This window comes from Electrophorus electricus, chromosome 15 (assembly GCF_041902795.1).
Source record: "Electrophorus electricus isolate QZ-2024a chromosome 15, ASM4190279v1, whole genome shotgun sequence".
Taxonomy (NCBI): domain Eukaryota; kingdom Metazoa; phylum Chordata; class Actinopteri; order Gymnotiformes; family Gymnotidae; genus Electrophorus; species Electrophorus electricus.
In genome coordinates, this window is record NC_137511.1 from 24,883,235 (window position 1) to 24,900,798 (window position 17,564).

General features: G+C 39.8%; 2 non-coding genes across 2 annotated transcripts; both read right to left on the reverse strand.

The window, feature by feature from the left end:
- Positions 1 to 3,151: 3,151 nt before the first annotated feature.
- Positions 3,152 to 3,233, reverse strand: trnas-cga (transfer RNA serine (anticodon CGA)). The gene has a single exon. It is a non-coding gene; the product is annotated as a tRNA-Ser (tRNA).
- Positions 3,234 to 17,289: 14,056 nt separating this feature from the next.
- On the reverse strand, positions 17,290 to 17,371 carry trnas-cga (transfer RNA serine (anticodon CGA)). The gene has a single exon. It is a non-coding gene; the product is annotated as a tRNA-Ser (tRNA).
- Positions 17,372 to 17,564: the final 193 nt, after the last annotated feature.

Here is a 17,564-nt window from a genome sequence, read left to right on the forward strand (position 1 = left end):
TGCCTGCAATCTATATATAATAGGCTGTAATAAGCAATAACAGATTTTTCTCCAACTTCTTCATAATGGATCTTTCACTTGTCGACACCCTGTGACACACACTGGCTTTCATCACTGTTACTGTATGATGATATAAACACTGTACATATGGTCAATGTCACACTTTAGGCATGGGCACACACACACAGACAGACACATGGCCACACGCACACACACGCGCACACACACGCGCACACACACGCGCACACACACACGCGTACACACACACACACAGACAGCCACACACACGCACAAGCCCTTTACTTTAATATCCTGTATGCAGGCATGTTACCTTCTATTCCACCAAGCACAGAAGTAACATCGTATTCACAACATGACAAATATAAGTGTTTTGGAAATTCAGCATAATATTTATCCCTCACTTTCTTTCTTTGAAAGGTTGACTGGAAGATATACAGATGTACAAGTAGCTGGCGGGATTACTGTCACACTGGTACAAACATCAAAGTTTGTTTTGGGTTGCCAGATCTTCCAAAACTCTTATCTATTCTAGTTCCTATTATAAAGTTTGTGTTCCCAAAATGATTCCTCATACCTGCCCTTGTGCAGACCTTGGTAGCCCTGCTTGTCAGTGGGTTCAGTAAGACTTTTATAAATGGTTCCTTGCTACTAGAAGCAATCTCAGCCAGACTAACAGGCATGGAATTCATGCAGTGTTGCAGTTTGCTTCCATGACAGCAGGAATAATGCTCCTATTTACGACAAGCAAGTTGCCAAGAATGCCTTAAGATCTTTTTCCAATTTTGACCACATTTGTCCAAGTTTGGAGTTGGAATGGATGGAGCTTGAGGGCTGTTTCCAGCTGTGTCAGACTCCACTGCACTTACTCGTCATCCATCATCCAATAGACTCCCACATCTAATCCTGCTTTTTCTCTTTCGGGTATCTTTCTGAGTCTCTTAAGTTCACTCTCTCATTCACTCAACAAAATATCACCCATCAACTCTCGGTTTCTGTTTCCATTCTTCTTCATCTTTCATTCTCCCTCTCTGTCCCTCTCCCTTCATTTGTCTCCCCATTTTCTCTCTTCCCTTTCTTTCTCTCTCTCTCTCTCTCTCTCTCTCTCTCTCTCTCTCTCTCTCTCTCTCTCTCTCTCTCTCTCTCTCTCTCTCCTCTCCCTCTCCCTCTCTCTGTGTCTCTCTTGCTCAGGGTGTTCTGGGATTGAGAGGTTGTTCTGGACACTTGAGGACTTTTTATGAGAACACACACACACACATTCAGTTCAATTCAATTGTGCCAAAGCTTTTGTGAAGAAATTACTGCTAACAATGATAGTAAGTACAACAATAATATAACTACAACAACTCCTATTACCAATAAACAATAATAATAATTATAATAATATAGGGGGTAAATATAGGCAATGGTGTGGTAATTTGGCTGAAATCCAATTTGTCTTTTACTCAGGATATTGTGTTTAGTAAGGAATTTCAGAAATCTAGAATTTAAAATGCTACACTACACATTATCTTCCCTAGGTTACTGTTCACACAGATGCCTCTGTAATTCTTAGTGTCGAATTTATCTCCGGATTTAAAGATTGGTGCTATTAATCCTTGGTTTCAGATTTCAGGGAAAAAACCTCCATTCAGGTTAAACAGTTTTAGAATAGCCAAATGAAATTTAGAGCTTGAAAAGTTTATCATTTTATTTAGTACACTGTCAGGCCCACATGCCTTCTTTGATTTTAGTTTGTTAATTTTCTCCTGAAGTTTCTGCTCAGTAATTGAGAAGTCTAATGGTTTTTGATTAGCCAATTGTAGCACCTCCAGTTTTTGCTTTATAGGATTTTGTTGAAGATTTGCATTTGATTCTACTGTCTGGAAGAGAGTTTGGAAATGGTTTGTCCAAATGTCCCCATTTTGTATTTCCAGTTCTTCCTGATCTCTTTTTTAAGTTTATTCCACTTGTCCAAAATTGACCAATTGCCAAGAAGTACAAAATGCATAAGGTCTATCTTAAACAATGATAAGTTCAATAAACAATAAGTACTAAAGTTTGTTAGACAACATCAGTATAATAAATAATACCCTACAATAAGTGCTAATTTACTTAGTCAATATAGGAGCAGGGTCATTTGTCATATAAATATTCCATGAATAGATGGGTCTTTAGTCTGTGGTTGAAGACTTCAAGGAACTCTGCTGTCAGGACAGCAAGTGGAAGTTCATTTCACCATCTGTAGGCCAGGACAGAAAAGAGTCTCAATGCTCGTCTTCCATGAGACTTGGAGCATGGAATTTCAAGCCGAGCCATACTTGAGGTTTGAAGCACTTGAGGTACGAATCGGGCTTTGACCACTGACTCCCTGTATCAAGGGGCTGGCCCATTTTTGGCTTTGTAGGTGAGCATCAAGATTTTAAATCTGATGTGTGCAGCTACTGGAAGCAAACGAAGGGAGCGCAGCAGCAGGGTAACGTGTGAACTTTGGAAGAATGAAGACGAGTCATGCTGCTGCTACTACTGCTGTTACTTGCAAGTACATCATCTTGTTAGTGACTTTTGGTGGGTGGGCACTGGAGTAAGCAGTGTAATAAATAAAGTGTTATAGTTAAAGAGAAAAGATGGTGCTGTCCCTGGAATGCTGGTACAAGAAAAGCATAGGCAAACACCACTGCAATTTGCATGTGAGAAATAGTCTTCCAGAATTTTCACTGAGCTAAGATGACTGTCCAATAGTTGAAGAGTTTTTACATGCCCTTGACATCACGGAGGTAAGAAGGATGTGCTTTCTCCACTACATGAAACAAGACACTGCTATGTGGCAGGTAGATCGTTCAGGAAAGAGTCTGGGAGTGCAAGCTCTCCACACTGGTGGCATGATGTCTCTGCAGAAATCACTTCAAATAAGCAACTAAATTCTCTATTCTGCAAGAGAGCACATTGGAGCTTGACACCAACACATTAATCCCTGGGTCATCACAACTTATCGACAAAGCAGCTATTTCTGCTTCAATTCCTAGGACTCCTACAGTTTCACTGGCACAAAGTTGCAAATGGAATGGCAAGCATGTGCAAAAGGAGAACTACATGACACTGTGAATTTATTCTTCCAGCAAAGCCATCAGGAGAAAAACATCTGATTCCATCACGCTGCAAGCAGGAGTCGAACCTGCGCAGGGAACCCCCATTGGATTTCGAGTCCAACGCCTTAACCTCTCGGCCATCGCAGCTGTTACATGCTTTGGGCACTTTGGGGTTAAGTCTTAGGACTTCTTCAAGCTCAATTATGAGTACCCATATATCATTGATTCAGGACTGAAAATGGCCTGAGATGCAAATTCAAAGACAGTAATCTCCCGAATGGTCTACTCACTATTTTAGCAAACTAATGTCAATTCCAGGTGAACAGGTGCCCAAAAGCTTGTCAGAGTATTAGACTGATCCGCTACTTAAAACACTACCGTGGCCTCCAAGGTTTCCCACGTGAAGACGTGGGACGGCTCAAGGTGGCTAAGCATTTTTGCATGAACACTCTTTTTGTTTTTAAAAAATCACACCTAGCTGATGAAGGTGTCATGTAAACCATTCACTGGAATGTACATGTGAGCAGAAATGTAAGTCAACAAAGTTGAAACTTGCACATTGGAAATAGAGTAGTGCAGGACATCGCTTGACCTAAGTTCAATGTTGACTAGACAGTGCAGCTCAGTACATTAATTTGCAATAGAATAATCAGACATATTGCAAACAGAGTCAAAGCCAAATTTGATAAAAGTGCTGCATATGACATAACTCATAGTTTAGACCATTCTCGTGTTTATCACACAGGGATAGCCAAAATGCTTTGAATATTTTGCATTTTTACAAGAATTCAAAAAGAAATACAAATCATAAGCCAGCACACCGACATTGTTAAAAGAGGAAAATGAAGACTGGGTCAACATCACCAGAATTTGTTTAAAAAACTTTCTGTTGTAGGTGCACTGATCCAAAATACTTCAAAACCTGTGGGATGCGTACATCTCAGTCAGTTTCTTTTAACACACATGCATCTGTCCTTGTTAGTATAGTAAATAGTATCTCCGCCTCTCAGGCAGAAATTCTTGGGTTGATTCCCCGACAGGGAGTCTTCCTATTCTTAGTGCACTGCAGACAAACTGGTGACTTGGCACCCTTTGTAGGAATGATAACATCGAATCCTACACCCACAGTTGCTCTTGATTTTTCTACATAGATGAATCAAGACACTAGCACATTGTGGATCAATAATTTGATAAAGCACCTGGGAGAGAATTTGGTGCCCAGTGGCGACATTATCTTTAAGCAGACATGACAAAGCATGCATACCATCAAGGCCAAGACTGAAGAGCATAAAAAGATTTTGTCAATTTCATAAACTACATCAAATGCTTTGCTGGTGTCAAATATTGTAATGACATTAAACATGGTGACTTGACAATTACGTGAAGGGTAGTGCTTGGTAACTGTCCATCTTGACTTTGGATTGTACATTTTCACTCTTGACTTGTCTCGGGACTACAGTGTCAAGTCTTGAGATGTATTTGTTACATTTACAATTTACATTTAAGGCATTTAGCAGACACTTTTATCCAGTGTGACTTACAAAAGGGTTTTATCATTTACTCATAGAATACACCCTAGCCATTACAGTAGGTTAGAGTCCAATATCCCAATGATCTAGAATACTGTAGAAATAAAAGGATCACTGCTGTTACCTAGAAGTACAAAATGCATAAGGACTAAAGTTTGTTAGACAACATCAGTGTAATAAATAATACCCTACAATAAGTGTTAATTTAGTTATTCAATATAGGAGCAGGGTCATTTGTCAGATTCCATGAATAGATGGGTCTTTAGTCTGTGTTTGAAGACTGCAAGGAACTCTGCTGTCAGGACAGCAGGGGAGCATCAAGATTTTAAATCTGATGTGTGCAGCTACTGGAAGCAAATGAAGGGAGCGCAGCAGCAGGGTAACACGTGTGAACTTTGGAAGATTGAAGACGAGTCATGCTGCTGCTACTACTGCTGTTACTTGCAAGTACATCATCTTGTTAGTGACTTGTGGTGGGTGGGCACTGGAGTGAACAGTGTAATAGCTAAAGTGTTATAGTTATAGTTAAAGAGAAAATATGGTGCTGTCCCTGGAATGCTGGTACACGACATGGAAGAGAAGTTTTTACATGCCCTTGACATCACGCAGGTAAGAAGGATGTGCTTTCTCCACTACATGAAACAAGACACTGCTATGTGGCAGGTAGATCGTTCAGGAAAGGGTCTGGGAGTGCAAGCTTTCCCCACTGGAGAATTGGTGCTGTATACCAAGTTCAATTGTCATCTTGGAGAACAGGTGTAACATAAAGTTCATGCCTTGGTCAGATTGTATAACTTTGGGCAATCCAAAGGTAGTGCAGAATTTAATAACAGCTCTTCGATTTTAGGGATCGAAGGGGAATAGCCTCAGGGTACATGGTGGCAGCACACATTATAGTCAATAGGTAGCAATGACCAGAACGGGTCTTTGGCAAAGGGCCCACACAATCAACCAACACCTTTTCAAAGGGCTCACCAACTGCTGGAATGGGGCACAGAGGAACAGACGGAATGACCTGATTTGGTTTTCACTGCATGTAAGGCATGAACGGCAGTGTCCAACATTACTTCTAATCGATGGCCAAAAGAAATGTTGTAGAATTTGTTGTTTTGTCTTTTTTCTGATACCTAGGTGTCCAGACAGGGGATGGTCATGTGCTAGTGATAATATGTGTATTTGGTATGATGCTGGAACAACTACCTGGGCTACAGAGTTCCACTCCTCATCAGAGTCAGATTGACTCCATATCCTGAATACAACACCACCTCAAATGAAATACATGCGCCAATAACCTATCGGTTTGTTTTGTCACGATTCTTATTTTCTAGTACACATCCATAGGTCAAATATATTTATCAGTTACTAAAATTTAATCTGTGTATTGGAATACTTTTAAAATATACATCAGTAAGGTAATGTACATGAACCCATGTTTTCTGATTGTTTTTGGATAACAGAAAAATGGTTTGTCACGTGCATCCTTGACTCAGTCTATCTGTTACAGAAACAAATTTTTTAGACAATTCTAATAGCCATTATTGTGGAAAAACCTCGTCAGCCAGGATGATTTTGCATGTAGCTGTTTAATACAATCATATAGTGTAGTTGTTTGTTTGATTATAAAGGATGATCTCATAATAATCTTATCTACATATTCTTATACATTTACATAGTAGCATTCACTCATATACTCAAATTCCATATGCTACATAGAAAAAGTCCACCTCATCCATTTTAGTTTTTACCTGATCAATAATCCAAAAAAACATATAAATAACAGCACCCTCTAGCGATGAACCTCAATTATTTTAAGATAAATATAAAGTATAGCTAGGATAAGTCAGCGCTATCTTGCAGCTAGAACAAAATATTCTCAGATTAGTTTATGCGTCATGGAACGTGGCTGAATTAAAAATGAAACACAATTAAGTCAAATTAAATTGACCCACCTGCAACAAGTTCAGCAACCACATTTAATTTCACTGAATGGTCAGCTAGCCAGCCTTAACAAAACAGGTTATTGTTAGAAATTCTGCATGTGTGATTCACTTAGCTTTACATCTCAGATTGCTTATAATGATATACTAATGTATCCACATTAGAAATAATTGAAATCCACCACAAAAGATGAGACTCAACATAATAAATAATGAGACAAACCTTGGGATATGACGTGGATATGAACCTACCCAAAGCAGATATGTCTCGCTCTGCTCTATATAAGGGGCTGGAGACTTTCTGACCAGCAGGTTGCGCTGAACCCATTTTGCAGGCATTTCACAACTTTATCATTTTCAACACTGTGACATTGTTTTAGGTAATCTGTGTTCTACATATTCAAAAGAAGCACACTAGGAAGTAAGAATGGCTTCTTCTTTGATGAAAATCTCCTTGTTAAAGAACCTTTTTTTTTCTAGTGCATTGTTGTATGTTTAAATTTGGTTAACATTTGTTCAGGGTTGCATGATTTGTAATTTTTTTTACTGTTTGGAATGCCCAAGGTTTATAATATTACAAGTGGGACTATTCTCTACAAACCTATGCGATATCAGATCAAAGTTATTGGAATGTGTGATTTTGTGCTGTTTGTTATCTATGTCAATGTTTACAGTAGCGATTTTCTTTGTTCAATCCTTTTTTAGGTGGTATAACTGGAAGCATCTAACGACTGCGGTGACCCAAAGAGCTATTTAAAGGGCTGGTGCGCAGGCTCTATCAGTGATTTTTAATCATTGCTGCACATACATTGTCGGTTTTCTAAAAAGTTAATTTTGCCATGTCATTGCCAATGTGTTTTTCACAGGCTAAGAACGTCAGTGAGCTCTCTCTGACCAAGGTCTAGTTTATAGCCAGCGAGTTTGGTGGAGTTATGTTAAAGGGTTGGCATGCAGGCTTCCTGAGTGGTTTTTAAAAAGTGTGTTTTGCTGAATCATTGGCAACACATGGAATGCTCCATCTGGTCACGGCCAATATTATAGCCAGCAAGATTGTTGTTGCGACCTGAAAGTATTAGTGTGCAAGATTTAGGATTTTTTTTTTCACAGGCTATTTAAAATATGCTGTCAATGCAGTGGCTATGCTGTATCGTTCACATTAGATTAGACTAAGTATAAATGAGAAAGATTATTATTTCTTTACAGTATTACAGCATTTACAGTATTACAGTATTTTCCCATAATAACAATGATGCTATGAAGCTATAATTGTTGTGGAACTTACTAAAGTAACTTACTGTGATGTTTTAGCCTAAATAAACATGCAAACTCAGTGTATAGTGACTGATGACTTTGTGTGCATTTGGAGAGGTTTTTGGACACTGTGGAGATGTCTAGGACACCTAGTGGAAAATAGTGGAAAAGTGTTGAATTTATTTATTTACCCAAGTGAATCAGGAAATGTAGAGCATGACTGAAAATTAATCTCCAGCATCAAAAGACACATTATACACCCCAAGAATCAAAGGCGTTTTTTTGTTGTTTTGTTTTTTTACATTTTTGTTTTGTATTAGAAGAGCTCAAATGCAACCTAAATGATGGAAAAATAAGCTTGTATAATTTCAGATAACTAATGTTAAAGTGAACAAGTGCAAATCGTTCACAAATGAGCTTAGACCTGGATGTGCATAGACAGATTATTAATTAATTACAAAAAGTTGTATTTGTCTTTATTTTACTGTTTTATTTTTGTTTAAAGCTATTTTGATGACTGAATCATTTTTGAAGGAACTTTGCCTTTGTGATGGTTTTTGCTGAGTATATACACTTTTTTGCCAGGTGATCAAAATTAACTATAAAATATTTATATATAAATTTCAGTGGAATGGAAGAATATCATTATTTAAGATTAATAATTAATGGTGGAATGTTTTAGAAAATATTAAGAATTAGAAATCCTCTAGGTGACACACAAGTCACACTTTGCCCATTTACTGTGCATATAGCCAGTGGTTATTTTTAACATCCAGTGAAGAGGATGAACACTAGAATACAAATCTTAATGGTGAGGTCAAATCCCAGCTCAGCATTGTGTTGATCATGTGGGGCGTGTGGAGCGCGTGGGGCGTGTGGGGTGAGGTGGGGTGGGGCCTGTCATAAATGCTTTTGACCTGTTTCAGTCTAATAGCCCTGAAGGGCAAAGATCTGCATAATCCATCTCAGTTGGGGAGTCTGAAAATTACATGGTTCATAAACTTTTTTTTTAATATCATAAAGTTTGATCCCTCTACTTTTTTTCAGTTTTTCTGTTTTCTATTGTACACTCAGTATTAGCAGGTTTTATAATTTTAATATCCAGTGCTTTATCCTTATGTTTTTACTGTTTTATAACTTGACTGTGTACTTTTTTGTTCTATGATTATAATTAATATTATTACTATCATCATCATCATCATCATCATCATCATCATCATCATCATCATCAGGTTTAGATTAATGACTTTATTGAGGCTTCATGTTATAATCCATGCCACATGATCATAATAATGATCTGAGCATAGTCTTCCTCCTCTTCATCACACTGTCTCAGTGTCTCTTGCTCTGTGTGTGTTGAGAATAAACTGATGTAAGTATCATGCATGAAACCAGAGGAAAGTCCAACCTCTCGTGTGCCACACGGGTTTCTATGGCTGCTGCTCCCAGATGGGACCCCTGTCCATTTTAACCTCAATCCTGGCAGCAGCATTGGGGTGGCCTCCCCTCTCTCACCCCTTGTTGCAAGTTTGCTGCAGCGCAGACATGGTTTGACATCATGACGCTCAAGATTTTTGCAATGCTCAACTGTCAGAAAAACGTCCTCGCATTGCTAAAAAGAAGTGATCATCTTGGAGGCATATCATTCCGATGGATCGGACAATTTGGAACTGATTCCTGATTCCCATCACTTCATGGTTGAAGAAGCTGATTGTGTGTTGGGGAAAACAGATGTTCTTCATAAGTGGCTGTGAATGGACTTGCTTTCACTGTTAACATGTGTTCTTTGTAACATCAAGCCTTCTCAGATTCATTATTGATTTTATTAGTTTTGGGTTTATGGTCTATTACAAAAGTGGTACTTTTTGTATATTGTTCCAATCCAATGCGCCCTCATCTTCTTTTCACAGAGAGCCACAATCGCTGCAGAAATCCTTTTCCCTTACGTTTTGATTTACGTTTTCCTTTGGTTTGCTGCTTCTGCTCTTTCTGGAAGCCTTTCAGCCTCAACATCTCCATCATTCTGCACAGTCTACGCTCCCTCTCCCGGCGCTTTCGTCTTTTCTTCCGTTCCTTTTCCTGTTTAATATGGTGCTTAATTTTCCTTTGCAGCTGCTTTTCCTTTGCTTTTCTCTCTTTCTCTCTTGCATTTTCCTCAGATTTCTTAGTCCTTATCAGGACATTCCATAGATTTTTCCACCACTTCCTTTCATAGGTTCCTTCACATGTCTGCTGAACTTTTTCATCCTCTTCTTCCTCCATAATCACTGTCACTCCTTCATCCTCCTCCATAATTACTGTCAGCCCTGTTCTGCAATACGGGACGTGTGTACTAGACACAAACTTTTTGTGCTGCCTCTGGGCAACAGCAATGGGGCGCTTGGGGGTTTCCGTGGCTGCAGGTCGCAGGGGGCAATTAAGAGCAGCCCTGCCTGGCTTTTGGAGGATGGATGGGGGAGTCCTGGTGGGATGCAGCGTTGTAACCACTCTAGGGAAGTTGAACCTGATTCTTTCCCACTGCGGAAAAAGTGCATAATATTTAGCATTCTTATTACACACATGCGCAAAAACACTAACACACAGAAAAGCAATCTGACATGACCAACACCACATTGCTCGTCGAGTTGTGAAGTTGTGCTATAGGCATAAGACATCTCCTTATTTCTGTCTAAAATCACCCTCTGTCTATAGTATGACATTGACTGTATGTGACTGCAGTGGAACTGAAGGTTTCATTTTGGTGTTCCTACTTTTTCCAGTTGAGCTTTCAGGGACTTCAGTTCATCTTTGAGCTCCACATTCTCCAAGTTCTTTTTAATTGTTCCTTTTCTTGTCTGATGGATTCCTTCATACTCTTCTTCCATCAGAATTATTGCCTCCAATTCATCCACTCTCATCTTAACGTGGGAAATCCAGTCTCTCTGAAGGAATGAAAACAACAAGACACTGCCTTATGAGTGGACATATCTTAGCCACAGCAAACAATGAGCCCCTCCTATTATAATAACACTTTCTAACATGTATTCAGACATTGATTCAAATTACTTCATTCTGTTTACCATGGCATTAAGCATGGGACGGTTTGAGAATGCCAACTCCAGACAGAAAAACAGAAAACATATAGTAGAGATTATGCATAAAATGACTACTGTATGAAAATAGCTTATGACACATTTACTCACAACTGCAAAATCAGCTGCTGCATCACTCTCCTCATTCAGTGTGCGGGCTCTGCCTGTCTTGGCAGTCGTATACTTCACCTCTGGCAGCAGCGATCTATCATGCAAGCTTTCCTTACTAGATGCAAACTTTGTATGCCGACTCCGGGCAACGTCAGAGCTGCGATTGGAGGTTTCCGTGCCCACAGGTAGCAGGAGGCAGTTAGGCTCATTAAGCGCAGCCTTGCCAGGCTTTTGGAGGATGGATGAGGAAGTCCCGGTGCGCTGTAGTTGTGGAAACACTGTGGCGAAACTGGACTTGACTCTTTCCCACTATGAAAAAAGTGCATAATATTTAGCATTCTTTTTACATACATGCATAAACACACATACACCAAGATGCACAGAACAGCAATTTTACAGCATCAACAACACATTGTTCTTCGAAATGTATAGGAGCTACAATTACTCAGGAACTGCACAATAGTTTCCACTAGGTGTAAAAAAAAACCTCTCCTTTTCAGACCGACAAAAAGTCGTCAGATAATATACATCGAGTGTGCGACTTTTTTCTTAAAATGTCACAACAATGTTTGACAACTTACTAAAATAAATTATTAGCTTCAATAAAGCTTCATTAAAGGCTAAATAACGTTATCTCCATTGCCATTAGGCTAAAAAGCTATCCTGGGGAAAATACTCCAATAAGCTTAAAAAATATTATGCTTAATGCACAAACGTTCATTTATACTTACGATTTTAACAGCACTTACGAATTTTTCTAGCAGTGAAAGGATACCACCAATGATTTGCAATGCAAACATAGTAGTCCATGCCAGAAGACACTGAACCATCACTATCAGCATGCAACTCATAACTGCATCAAAACTCCACATAAACTTCAGTTCAAATAAAACCTGTGGAACAAGGGAAACCACAAAGGTCATTTTCAGATAATGGGGCACAGCATTGGAAATCCCTGTGTTGTGCACTGTTCATTTGCTGCTCATTATTATTCCCAGCCTCTGTTCGTAGTCCAAGCCTCATGTTTTCTATTGCCAGTATTAGTTAAGTGTTCTTGTTATTGCTTTTGTTATTGTTTTAGCCTCCTTCCACTTTGTCTTCATCTGTGTTGTTTACTTTTGTTCAGCATGTACTCTCAGCCTCTTTGTATCATGTATTCTATGGCATTGGGCTGGTGTAGTGATTATGATTCTGCATCAGCCCTTAATAAATCTTGCGCTTCTCCACGTGTGCGTTCACCTTCCAACCGTTCATCGTTACACAGATAAAAAGGAATTTAAGGCTTTATTGAACAAAGTAAAGACTGGATTAAACAATACAAACCACTACAGGTGAAAAGGCGGGAACCATAATATCAGGCATAGGTTGAAAGAAGAAAACAAGCCATAAAGTGTAAACAAGGTTCAGACACGCCCGCTGTGCAGAAAGAGACTTCGCAACTGGAACACAGACCAGGAGGTTTTATACACGAGCGTTAATGAAGGTACCAATTAGCAGGTGTAGTTAGATCTGCACTGGCATGTCCATCCGGAGTGGAGGGGGTGACATGGTGCATGACAGACTTAAGAAATGTGGCCGTAAAACCTTCCGTGAACCTTTCAGTCCGACTTGATTTCTTTTCAGTAAACGCTCGTGCACAAGGACGTGACTTTGAGAGCCAGCTGAATTGAATGGATGCCCGGTCCTCATGCTCGTCCCCAGGGCTGGTGCACCAACTGGGATTAACTGCCAAACTGGCAGAAACTGAGACCATTTTTCATAGAGAGGTTTAAGCCTGTTGCACCAAGACCAGTAGCGATGCATGCGTTCGTTTAAAACTTGGAATGTATGACCATTGCTAAGCAACCTGCACTATTACTAATTGCATACAAATGATATTGTTCATATAAACCATGCTGAGCTCTAAACAAAGCTGCTTAACAACAGTTACGTGACTAATGTGCTCCTGAGTCTCTGAATCAGGCCTCACGCTGCTTTATTCTAGCTGAACATGTAAAGCTGATATGATGTCGCCATCACGCGCACTTGCTGTTGGAGAGTTTAACTCTGCTCCCACAGAAAAGGGAGCTGTGAAACCTCACCTTACACCTGCTCCCACATAGGCCAACATTTATGCCGCTCTTAGGAGAAACTCAGGTTGTGATCGGTGCTAAAATCTCACATCAGCAGTGTGCGAATCGGAAAGTTCGCGTACGATCACAAGAGTCGCGTGGTTTGTTTTTAGCACGTGGACGTGTCGGTTTTTGGCTTGTAATCTCGAGCTCACCGGGTGAACGGCTTATCCATAATTAAGTCAACAACAACACAGCCTACTAGAAACGACTTCAAATAAGCTTGACTCTTTGGCGTTTATTTATGCATGTGGTACATCTACCTGGATCGCTAATGACAGTCTGGCTAATTTCCGCTAGCTGGAGAGAGAGTTAGAATTAGACAATGACCAAGTTTATCCAGGCGTGGTCTTTTCCCTCTTCTACAATCTGATTTTTAGCGCTTGGACTCTTTCACAAAATGTCTTTTAGTCCGAGGCCAAGACATTTCCAAGCAGTCTGTCTTCATTTATGTGTACTCACCTTTGGGAAAGTTCCTGCCTCAGATCAGACACCCTCCAAACTGCATGAACGCTTCACAACTTCTTTAATGACCATCTTGCAAAATGACCCCTATTTATAGATTTATATTCATAGATTTTTATTTAGTTTTATTACACACATAGTGACTTCATAGGGCTAGACTGTGATGTCATAATACCATGTGACAGTGAAGGCACTTATATGTAGAACTGAACGAAATACTCAGAGGCACAGTTAGTTAATTTCACATACATGTTTTATGAAAAATATTTCACAAATTTTAGAATACAAATGAATTTCAGGGCTTTATAGTTATTATAGTGAATTAGCCTCACCAGGCCTGCCATGCTAAGCTAATAGCCTGTGTTTGAGTCATAAGCACTGAACATCAGGACACTGAGTTGGGCTTCATTCTTTCTCACTGAGACTTCATGTATAGGCAGCGCTGTACTGCCCTGTTCTCTTCCTTTTCCCCCAACTTCTTTATAAGGGTTCTTTTACTTGTCTGTTGGACTCCTTCATCCTCTTATTCTTCCATAATTACTGCCTGCAATCTATATATAATAGGCTGTAATAAGCAATAACAGATTTTTCTCCAACTTCTTCATAATGGATCTTTCACTTGTCGACACCCTGTGACACACACTGGCTTTCATCACTGTTACTGTATGATGATATAAACACTGTACATATGGTCAATGTCACACTTTAGGCATGGGCACACACACACAGACAGACACATGGCCACACGCACACACACGCGCACACACACGCGCACACACACGCGCACACACACACGCGCACACACACACACACAGACAGCCACACACACGCACAAGCCCTTTACTTTAATATCCTGTATGCAGGCATGTTACCTTCTATTCCACCAAGCACAGAAGTAACATCGTATTCACAACATGACAAATATAAGTGTTTTGGAAATTCAGCATAATATTTATCCCTCACTTTCTTTCTTTGAAAGGTTGACTGGAAGATATACAGATGTACAAGTAGCTGGCGGGATTACTGTCACACTGGTACAAACATCAAAGTTTGTTTTGGGTTGCCAGATCTTCCAAAACTCTTATCTATTCTAGTTCCTATTATAAAGTTTGTGTTCCCAAAATGATTCCTCATACCTGCCCTTGTGCAGACCTTGGTAGCCCTGCTTGTCAGTGGGTTCAGTAAGACTTTTATAAATGGTTCCTTGCTACTAGAAGCAATCTCAGCCAGACTAACAGGCATGGAATTCATGCAGTGTTGCAGTTTGCTTCCATGACAGCAGGAATAATGCTCCTATTTACGACAAGCAAGTTGCCAAGAATGCCTTAAGATCTTTTTCCAATTTTGACCACATTTGTCCAAGTTTGGAGTTGGAATGGATGGAGCTTGAGGGCTGTTTCCAGCTGTGTCAGACTCCACTGCACTTACTCGTCATCCATCATCCAATAGACTCCCACATCTAATCCTGCTTTTTCTCTTTCGGGTATCTTTCTGAGTCTCTTAAGTTCACTCTCTCATTCACTCAACAAAATATCACCCATCAACTCTCGGTTTCTGTTTCCATTCTTCTTCATCTTTCATTCTCCCTCTCTGTCCCTCTCCCTTCATTTGTCTCCCCATTTTCTCTCTTCCCTTTCTTTCTCTCTCTCTCTCTCTCTCTCTCTCTCTCTCTCTCTCTCTCTCTCTCTCTCTCTCTCTCTCTCTCTCTCTCTCTCTCTCTCTCTCTCTCTCTCTCTCTCTCTCTCTCCTCTCCCTCTCCCTCTCCCTCTCTCTGTGTCTCTCTTGCTCAGGGTGTTCTGGGATTGAGAGGTTGTTCTGGACACTTGAGGACTTTTTATGAGAACACACACACACACATTCAGTTCAATTCAATTGTGCCAAAGCTTTAGTGAAGAAATTACTGCTATCAATGATAGTAAGTACAACAATAATATAACTACAACAACTCCTATTACCAATAAACAATAATAATAATTATAATAATATAGGGGGTAAATATAGGCAATGGTGTGGTAATTTGGCTGAAATCCAATTTGTCTTTTACTCAGGATATTGTGTTTAGTAAGCAATTTCAGAAATCTAGAATTTAAAATGCTACACTACACATTATCTTCCCTAGGTTACTGTTCACACAGATGCCTCTGTAATTCTTAGTGTCGAATTTATCTCCGGATTTAAAGATTGGTGCTATTAATCCTTGGTTTCAGATTTCAGGGAAAAAACCTCCATTCAGGTTAAACAGTTTTAGAATAGCCAAATGAAATTTAGAGCTTGAAAAGTTTATCATTTTATTTAGTACACTGTCAGGCCCACATGCCTTCTTTGATTTTAGTTTGTTAATTTTCTCCTGAAGTTTCTGCTCAGTAATTGAGAGGTCTAATGGTTTTTGATTAGCCAATTGTAGCACCTCCAGTTTTTGCTTTATAGGATTTTGTTGAAGATTTGCATTTGATTCTACTGTCTGGAAGAGAGTTTGGAAATGGTCCAAATGTCCCCATTTTGTATTTCCAGTTCTTCCTGATCTCTTTTTTAAGTTTATTCCACTTGTCCAAAATTGACCAATTGCCAAGAAGTACAAAATGCATAAGGTCTATCTTAAACAATGATAAGTTCAATAAACAATAAGTACTAAAGTTTGTTAGACAACATCAGTATAATAAATAATACCCTACAATAAGTGCTAATTTACTTAGTCAATATAGGAGCAGGGTCATTTGTCATATAAATATTCCATGAATAGATGGGTCTTTAGTCTGTGGTTGAAGACTTCAAGGAACTCTGCTGTCAGGACAGCAAGTGGAAGTTCATTTCACCATCTGTGAGCCAGGACAGAAAAGAGTCTCAATGCTCGTCTTCCATGAGACTTGGAGCATGGAATTTCAAGCCGAGCCATACTTGAGGTTTGAAGCACTTGAGGTACGAATCGGGCTTTGACCATTGACTCCCTGTATCAAGGGGCTGGCCCATTTTTGGCTTTGTAGGTGAGCATCAAGATTTTAAATCTGATGTGTGCAGCTACTGGAAGCAAACGAAGGGAGCGCAGCAGCAGGGTAACGTGTGAACTTTGGAAGAATGAAGATGAGTCATGCTGCTGCTACTACTGCTGTTACTTGCAAGTACATCATCTTGTTAGTGACTTTTGGTGGGTGGGCACTGGAGTAAACAGTGTAATAAATAAAGTGTTATAGTTAAAGAGAAAAGATGGTGCTGTCCCTGGAATGCTGGTACAAGAAAAGCATAGGCAAACACCACTGCAATTTGCATGTGAGAAATAGTCTTCCAGAATTTTCACTGAGCTAAGATGACTGTCCAATAGTTGAAGAGTTTTTACATGCCCTTGACATCACGGAGGTAAGAAGGATGTGCTTTCTCCACTACATGAAACAAGACACTGCTATGTGGCAGGTAGATCATTCAGGAAAGGGTCTGGGAGTGCAAGCTCTCCACACTGGTGGCATGATGTCTCTGCAGAAATCACTTCAAATAAGCAACTAAATTCTCTATTCTGCAACAGAGCACATTGGAGCTTGACACCAACACATTAATCCCTGGGTCATCACAACTTACCGACAAAGCAGCTATTTCTGCTTCAATTCCTAGGACTCCTACAGTTTCACTGGCACAAAGTTGCAAATGGAATGGCAAGCATGTGCAAAAGGAGAACTACATGACACTGTGAATTTATTCTTCCAGCAAAGCCATCAGGAGAAAAACATCTGATTCCATCACGCTGCAAGCAGGAGTCGAACCAGCGCAGGGAACCCCCATTGGATTTCGAGTCCAACGCCTTAACCTCTCGGCCATCGCAGCTGTTACATGCTTTGGGCACTTTGGGGTTAAGTCTTAGGACTTCTTCAAGCTCAATTATGAGTACCCATATATCATTGATTCAGGACTGAAAATGGCCTGAGATGCAAATTCAAAGACAGTAATCTCCCGAATGGTCTACTCACTATTTTAGCAAACTAATGTCAATTCCAGGTGAACAGGTGCCCAAAAGCTT